Source organism: Cebus imitator, unplaced genomic scaffold (genome assembly GCF_001604975.1).
Source record: "Cebus imitator isolate Cc_AM_T3 unplaced genomic scaffold, Cebus_imitator-1.0 Scaffold129, whole genome shotgun sequence".
Taxonomy (NCBI): domain Eukaryota; kingdom Metazoa; phylum Chordata; class Mammalia; order Primates; family Cebidae; genus Cebus; species Cebus imitator.
This window is the reverse complement of record NW_016107444.1, coordinates 1,180,366-1,188,419: the sequence shown is the minus strand read 5'-3', so window position 1 is coordinate 1,188,419 and position 8,054 is coordinate 1,180,366. Positions and strand designations below refer to the sequence as shown.

Genomic DNA, 8,054 nt, shown 5'->3' with positions numbered 1-8,054 from the left:
CCACCTTGCCCTCTCAAAATGCTGTGAGCCACCATGCCTGGCTCTTAAAAAAAAAAAAAAAATTGTCTTATTGCCCTGGCCAGGACCCCCAGTACAATGTATATAAGCATTTCCATTCACTTTTGGCCTTCCTTTCTACTTTTCTTTCAAGTAGATTTTGGGAGCTTCTGATGTGGGTGGGGGCTTCCAATACAATAATGTCGAGTGTGTTGCTTTCTGGAGTGTAGCTGCTTATTTGTTTAGAGACTATACGGGGAATTCCATTAGAGTAATAAGAAGAAAATTCTCATCAAGTGTACAGTTCAGCGGTATTAAGCACATTTATATTGTTGTGCAACCATTACCACTCTCCATCTCTATAACCTTCATCTTATAAAACTGAAACTCTATTTCCATTAAGTATTAATGGACCTTTCCTCCTAGCCCATGGCAACTACCTTTCTACTCTCTATTTCTATTATTTTGACTACCTCTAAGTACCTCATGTAAGTGAAATCATTCAATATTTATCTTTTTTTTTTTTTGAGACAGCCTCACTTTGTCACCCAGGCTGGAGTACAGTGGCGTGATCTCAGTTCACTGCAACCTCTGCCTCCCAGGTTCAAGCATGTCTTGTGCCTCGGCCTCCGGAGTAGCTGGGACTATGAATACATGCCACTATGCCTGGCTACTTTTTATATTTTTAGTAGAAATGTGTTTTGCCATGTTGGCCAGGCTCGTCTTGAACTTCGGGCCTCAAGTGATCTGCCCACCTTGGCCTCTGGTATTTATCTTTGTGTGATTGGCTTACTTAGCATAACATCCTCAAGGTTCATCCATATCGTAGCGTACTGCAGAATTTACTTCATTTTTAAGGCTGAGGAATATTCTGTCTTATGGATATACCACATTTTGCTTAGCCATTCATCCATCCATGGACACTTGAGTTACCTCCACATTTTAGCTATTGTGAATAATGCAGCAATGAATATGGATATACAAGTATTTCTTTGAGACCCTCTTTCAGTTCTTTTGTGTTTATACTGAGAAATGTAGTTGCTGGATTATCTGCTAATTTTATGTTTAATGTTTTAACAAACTGCCATGCTATTTTCCACAGTGGCTGTACCATTTTACATTCCTACCAACAGTGTACAAGGGCTCCAGCTTGCCTCCTTCCTTCCTTCCTTCCTTCTTTCCTTCCTTCCTTCCTTCCTTCCTTCCTTCCTTCCTTCCTTCCTTCCTTCCTTCCTTCCCTCCTTCCCTCCTTCCCTCCCTTCTGTCCCTTCTTCCTTCCTTCCATCCTTTCTTCCTTTGTCTCATTTCGTTTCATTTTGTTTCTTTTTTGAGACAGGGTTTTGTTCTGACACTCAACTCAGAGTGCCATGGCACAATCATGGCTCACTGCAGCCTTGACCTCCTAAGCTCAAGCAATGCTCCTATCTCAGCCTCCTGAGTAGCTAGAACAATGGGCACATGTTGCCACACCCAGCTAACTTTATTTTTTGTAGAGATGAGGGGTATCACTATATCACCCCCAAAATATAAAAATTAACCAGGCATGGTAGTGCACACTTGTAATCCCAGGTACTCGGGAGGCTGAGGTGTGAGGATTGCTTGTGCCCGAAAGGTGAAGGTTGCAGTGAGCTGAGATTGCACCACTGCACACTCTAGCCTGGGCAACAGAGGGAGATTTTGTCTCAAAAATATATAAAAATTAATTAAAATAAATATGTGTGTGAGTGTATTTTTTTTTAATTTTAATTTTAATTTTTTTTGAGACGGAGTTTCACTGTTGTTGCCCAGGCTGGAGTACAATGGTGTAACCTGGGCTCACCACCTCTGCCTCTCAGATTCAAGTGATTCTCCTGCCTCTGCCTCCCAAGTAGCTGGGATTATAGGCATGTGCCACCTTGCCTGGCTAATTTTGTATTTTTAGTAGGGATGGGGTTTCTCCATGTTGGTCAGGCTGGTCTCAAACTCCTGACCTCAGGTAATCTGCCTGCCTCGGCCTCCCAAAGTGTTGGGATTACAGGCATGAGCCACCGCACCCAGCCATATATTTATATTTTTTTAGAGACATAAGAGTCTCACTATGTTGCCCAGGCTGGTCTTGAACTCCTGGCCTCAAGTGATTCTCCTCTCCCAAAGTGCTGAGATTACAAGTGTGAGCCACCATGCCTGGCCTATGGTTCCAGTTTCTCTCCACATCCTTCCCAATGTTTATTTTCTGCTTTTTTTTTTTTTTAATAGTAGTCATCCCAAGCATGAGTTAGTATCTTACTGTAGTTTTAATTTGCAAAGAGCTTGGGATTTTTGGTGGTCTTCCCAGGGATAGTAGCTGTATTAGCTACCATCTAAAAGTTTAGAATGGATGTGTAAACCTTCTTTGCTCTGTAATCTCTAAATTTTAGAAAAGTTGTTTTTGGCCTAGCTTAGAATTAGAAATCTTGAAAGTTTCATGCAAATAAGTTCCTCTAACACTTAGAGGCTTGAGAAGTAATAGTAGCAACTATTAGGAGAGAAGGCATGAGGAGGAAAGTAAAGTAACTTCCAAAGGGGCATTTTACTTTCCAAATTACTGCCTTTTCTTATGACTTTGATCTTTTACTCCTTATTTTAGGGCTTCCCCTTGCACCTAAGATCAGCATCTTTACTAAGTTCTTCTGCAGTCTAATTTCTTTTCCTTCCTCACCTGTTTCCCCCACATCATTTACACAGCATCTTTTACATATAATCCTACCTCTGAGCCATCTTCCAAGCTGTGACTTGGGCCAGCAAGTCTTTGCTATCTTTACTTGGTTTTCCCTTATTACAATGGCCCCTGAAATTCTGGCTTCATGTCAGCTTGCCTTCCAACCAGGAGTAGAAGGCAACAAGGATAGCTGTTGGAAGAATATAAATAGACTCCCAAATAGCTGTTAGGAACAATGTAGAAACTGAGCTAAGCCAAAATTTAGAATTAACTGGTTAGAATTAACATAACTTATAGAAAAGGCAGTGGAAGTGCATATAAACAGTTAAAGAAAGTGATACAGCCTGTGAAGGAAGTTGTCAGTCTTTGCTAAGGGATGTTGGTTATCTCTCTAAAGGAGAAAGTTGTACCCAGCAGCTGTGCGCTGCATGGCACGGTGGCTCTTTAAACCCATGTTTTTTCTTCCCCTGTGCCCACAAAAGAGCTTCTAAACCTTTAGAGGCTCTTTTGGTCTGTTTCCAATAAAACCTCAGGTAAGATAAGATCATTCCCTTTAAAAGTTTGGGATTTACTAGCTTTTGGTTTTATTTTTACCCATTTCCTCCAGATTGAGTTTCCCAGCTATTATTGTGAGATCTTCATGTTTGACTTCTGTTCTCAGACAAAGGCCAGAGTAGTACATTCACTTTATTTGGCTTTTTTTGTTTAAACAATTTTTAACTTATAATCTTTTACCTTAAATTTGCTAAATGCATTGCAGTCCTACTTATATGTGGAAACCTCCATCATATGTGCTTATAGGATATCGAAGTTGGATGCCATATTTGCTAAGTTATGTTTTTTCACTTAAAGGACACATATTTCATTTGGTTTTATACTTTCTGGCACCATTTTCTACTTCATTTTGCTGTGTCTATCCCACAATTTTACTGATTTACCGGTTCTCACTTTTTATTTCAGCTACCCAAACCTCTTTCCCTGACTTATCAAGAGAGATTATTGGTTCATTCATTCTCCCAGGCCCTGGGTGAGTGAGCTCCACTCTTAAAACTGACATTGATAACATGAATGTTCTTAGATTTCATATTATCTCCATAATAATGTTTCATATTTGTTGATAATCATTCTTATCTAGGTCTAAACTCATTCATTTAGTAAATATTCAGAGTCACCTAGTAATAATAATGATAATTACCATTTGTTAAACACAAGTTATAGACCAGAGATAGTTAATATTTTAACTTCTGATGGAAATTTTAAAACATGTACAAAAGTAAACATTTCCCATTTATCTGTCACCCAGCATCAACAGTTAACAACCTATAGCAAATCTTATTTTATCCATATTTAACCCAGCTTGCTTTCTCCTATGTTCTTTTGAAGCAAATCTCAGACATATAATTTTATCTCTAAATATTTTAGAGTATATTATAAAGATAAGGGCGCTTTTAAAAAATATCACTATCACTTCTTTAAAAAACCTTAAAAACCAAATCAATAATAATTATTTAGTATCATCAAGTATCTAATCAATGTTTGAGTTTCTAGTTGCCTTATAAACATAATTTCAGCATGTTTTTTAAAATGTGTTTATTTAACTTAGGAAGTAAGTAAAGATTACACATTACAATTGGTTGAAATGTATTTTAAATCTCTTAATATATAGGTTTTCCCTCCATCTCTTTTTTCCCCTTATAATTTAATTGGTGAAGAAACTGAGTTTTTGGTTTAGTTTTCCCACAGTCTGCATTTTGTTGATTTAATGAGTGTTTCTCTGTATGTATATTCCATAAGTTGGTAGTTGAACTTGAAGCTTGATTAGGTTCAGGTTTGAATTTTTGGCAAGATAGTGTTTTGTTCTTTCATCTGAAGTCACATGTTATCTGATTGTCTTCCATTTTGTGATGTTAGCAGCCGTTAATCATTGCACATCAGTCCCTATTCCTTGTGTCTCCAGTCATTTGTCTGAAGCTTATTTCTAATAGATTCCTAAAGGAGGGCGCATGATAATGTTCAACAAGTTATCTGCCACCTTTATGTTTCAAAGCCAGTTTATTTGGAAATAGAATCCGTGACTCACATGTTTTCCTTGAATATATTAAATGTATTCTTATTTATTTATTTTAGAGGAGTTTTGCTCTTGTCGCCCAGGCTGGAGTACAATGGTACAATCTTGGCTCACTGCAACCTCATCCTCCCGAGTAGCTGGGATTACAGGCGCCCGCCATCATGCCCAGCTAATTTTTGTATTTTTAGTAGAGATGGGGTTTTACCATGTTGGCCAGGCTGGTCTTGAACTCCTGACCTCATGATCCACCCACTGTGCCCTCCCAAAGTGCTGGGATTACAGGCATGAGCCACCTCATCCAGCCTAAATGTATTCATTAATTATCTTTTGACATACAGTGTTGCTCTCAAAACACTCCAGATAAAATCTGTTTTTCTTTCCCTTACGGGTGACTTGGTCCTTTTGTCTGGATTCCCAAAGAAGTTTTTATTTTTCTTTAATATCTTCTGGTTTTTCTGTATAATGTATCTTACTGATTGTTCTGAATCATATTTTCTAGATATGTAGTAAGTTCTTTTCATGTGAAAGTTTCAGTCTTTATTCTCTCTCTCTCCCTCTCTCTCTCTCTCTCTCTTTTTTTTTTTTAAGAGACAAGGCTCACTCTGTTGCCCAGGCTGGAGTGCTGCTGAACATGACTCGCTTCAGCCTTGATCTCCTGGGCTCAAGCCATTCTCCCACCTCAGCCATTCAAGTAGCTGGGACTATAGGCATATCATCATGCCTGGCTAATTTTTTAAATTATTTATAGAGACGGTCTCAAGCAACCCTCCCACCTCAGCCTCCTGAGTGACTGGGACTACAGGCACATGCCACCACACCAGCTAATTTTTTTCTTTTTTGCAGAGACAGGGTTTTGCCTTGTTGCCTAGGCTGGTCTCAAACCTGGGCTCAAGTGATCCACCTGCCTTGGCCTCCCAAAGTGATGGGATTTACAGGCAAGAGTCATTGCACCAGGCCTTTTGTTTTCATTTATTGATTTGTTTATTTTTTTATTTATGAAACGTAGTCTCACTTTGTCGCCTAGGCTAGAGTGCAGTGGTGTGATCTCAGCTCACCACAACCTCCACCTCCCGGATTCAAGCGATTCTCCTGTCTCAGCCACCCTAGTAGCTGGGATTACAGGTGTGCACCACCATGCCCAGCTAATTTTTATACTTTTAGTAGAGACCAGGTTTCACCATGTTGGCCAGGCTGTTCTCAAACTCCTGACCTCGTGATCCACCTGCCTCGGCCTCCCGAAGTGCTGGGATTACAGGTGTGAGCCACCACGCCTGGCCTTTTTTTTTGTTGAGATGGAGTCTCGCTCTGTTGCATAGGCTGGAGTACAGTGGTGCAATCTCCCCTAGTAGCTGGGATTACAGGTGCGCACCACCATGCCCAGCTAATTTTTGTATTTTTAGTAGAGACAGGGTTTTACCATGTTGGTCCAGCTGGTCTCAACCTTCCAACCTCAGGTAATCCACCTGCCTTGGCCTCCCAAAGTTCTGGGATTACAGGCGTGAACCACCATGCCTGACCACATCTACCATTTTCTTACTTAAGCTTATTTTGAAATATTAGGCTATGGATTTCATCTGTTTGGTGGGCATGTTTTTCTTACATGTGCTTTCATTATAGAAATTTTATTCTAATCTTTATTATTATCTTTTTTGATAATAACTTTGTGATTTGACTGCAGTCATTTTCTGTTTCTAATTTTTTTCTGAAGTTGGTCTTCCTAAATTTTTAGAAGAGAAGGGTGAGTCAGAATTGTTTTTTTAGCTTTACGGCTCTAGAGCCCCCTCTTTTAAGATCTTCCTCCACTGCTCCTTTATCTCCATTTTATCTGGCTTTTCTGATTCCTGTGCACTTGGATTGCCTTTGTCCTGCTTAATTTGGATTCTCCTGGCAATATCTATTTAGTACCAGTCTTCATTTTTAAGGAAAGTGTTGGTTTGTTTGTTTTGAGAGTTCATAGGGCCAAGACTGCTCTAGCCTTTTCATATCTTACTGTGAATAGATAATGGGACTGAGTCTTCAGAGAGTTTAACAGAAGACTTAGATTGAACATGGTTGTCTTACTTCAAAGCCTATGCTCTTAACTACACTTTACAGTCTAGGAGAGAAGTAAGAACATAGTATATACTTTTGGCTGGTCATGATGGCTCACACCTTTAATCCCAGCACTTTAGGAGGATGAGGCAGGCACGGTGGCTCACACTTTTAATGCCAGCACTTTGGGAGGCCGAGGCAGGTGTATCGCTTGAGCTCAGGAGCTCTAGACAGCCTGGGCAACATGGCAAAATCCCATCTCTACCAAAAACATAAAAAATTAGCAAAGCATGGTGGTGTGTACCTGTAGTCCCAGCTACTTGGAGTCCTGAGGCAGGAGGATCGCTTGAGTTTGGGAGCTTGAGGCTGCAGTGAGCCAAGATCACATCATTGCATTCCAGCCTGGGTAACAAAGTGAGACCCTGTCTCCAAAAACAAGACAAAACAAAACAAAACAGTATATATCTTATATCTTTATATCCTGTAGGGACAATTTGAAAGATTACTAACAGATTAATATTTATAAATATTCACTGCATAGATGAGGAGAATCAGTGGCCAGTGAATGGTTATTGCAGCAATCCTGGTAAGAAAAAATGAAGGAGCAAAACAAGGCAATGGCAGTGGTAATAGAGAGATAGGGACAAGTTGGAGAGTATTTAGGAAAACTGTGACTAATTAATTAGATGTGGAAGGATAAAGAGAGAGAGGGGTCAAACAGGATGCCCTGGTTTCTAGCAAGAGTAACTAGATGGACAGTGGTAGCATTCCCAAATTTAGAGGTTGCAGGACAAGGAATAGGTTTGTAGCAATAATCAGATGGGTAACTACTGTTAGCTTATTAAACAGCAAATGCATTTGCAATTCTACAAATTTGGATACTTGCATATCTACCTGTAACACTCTCAGTTCCCTCCATTCCTACGTAAATAGTGAATTACTGGTAATCTGTCTTAACCTGGGTTTCCCCCACAAAGCAGAGCCTGAGATAAGGATATTTGTACAGCTAGGAACAGGAGTGGGATTTGGAAAGAGGAAAATTGGGAAAGAGGGAAGGCCAGTCTGCAGGTGTGTTACTGACTTTGTTACTCTTGTGTGCAACTGAGGCTCAGTTCCACTGGAGACCCTTTAAGGGGCTTTGAAGATTGTGCGGAGCTAGAGTTAGAACCCCACTGTGGGGATTTTTTGTTTTTGTTTTTTTTGAGACAGAGTCTTGCTTTGTCACCCAGGCTGAAGTGCTGTGGTGCAATCTCGGCTCACTGCAACCTCCACCTCCTGGGT

General features: G+C 40.0%; 1 protein-coding gene across 1 annotated transcript in view; it reads left to right on the top strand.

The window, feature by feature from the left end:
- The first annotated feature begins 3,655 nt into the window (after positions 1-3,655).
- EIF2B3 (eukaryotic translation initiation factor 2B subunit gamma) overlaps positions 3,656-8,054 on the top strand; it is a 114,421-nt gene continuing 110,022 nt past the window's right edge. Inside the window, exon 1 of the mRNA XM_037742861.1 lies at positions 3,656-3,701. The gene's annotated coding sequence lies outside the window, so the exon portion shown is untranslated. The remainder of the gene's footprint in view (positions 3,702-8,054) is intronic.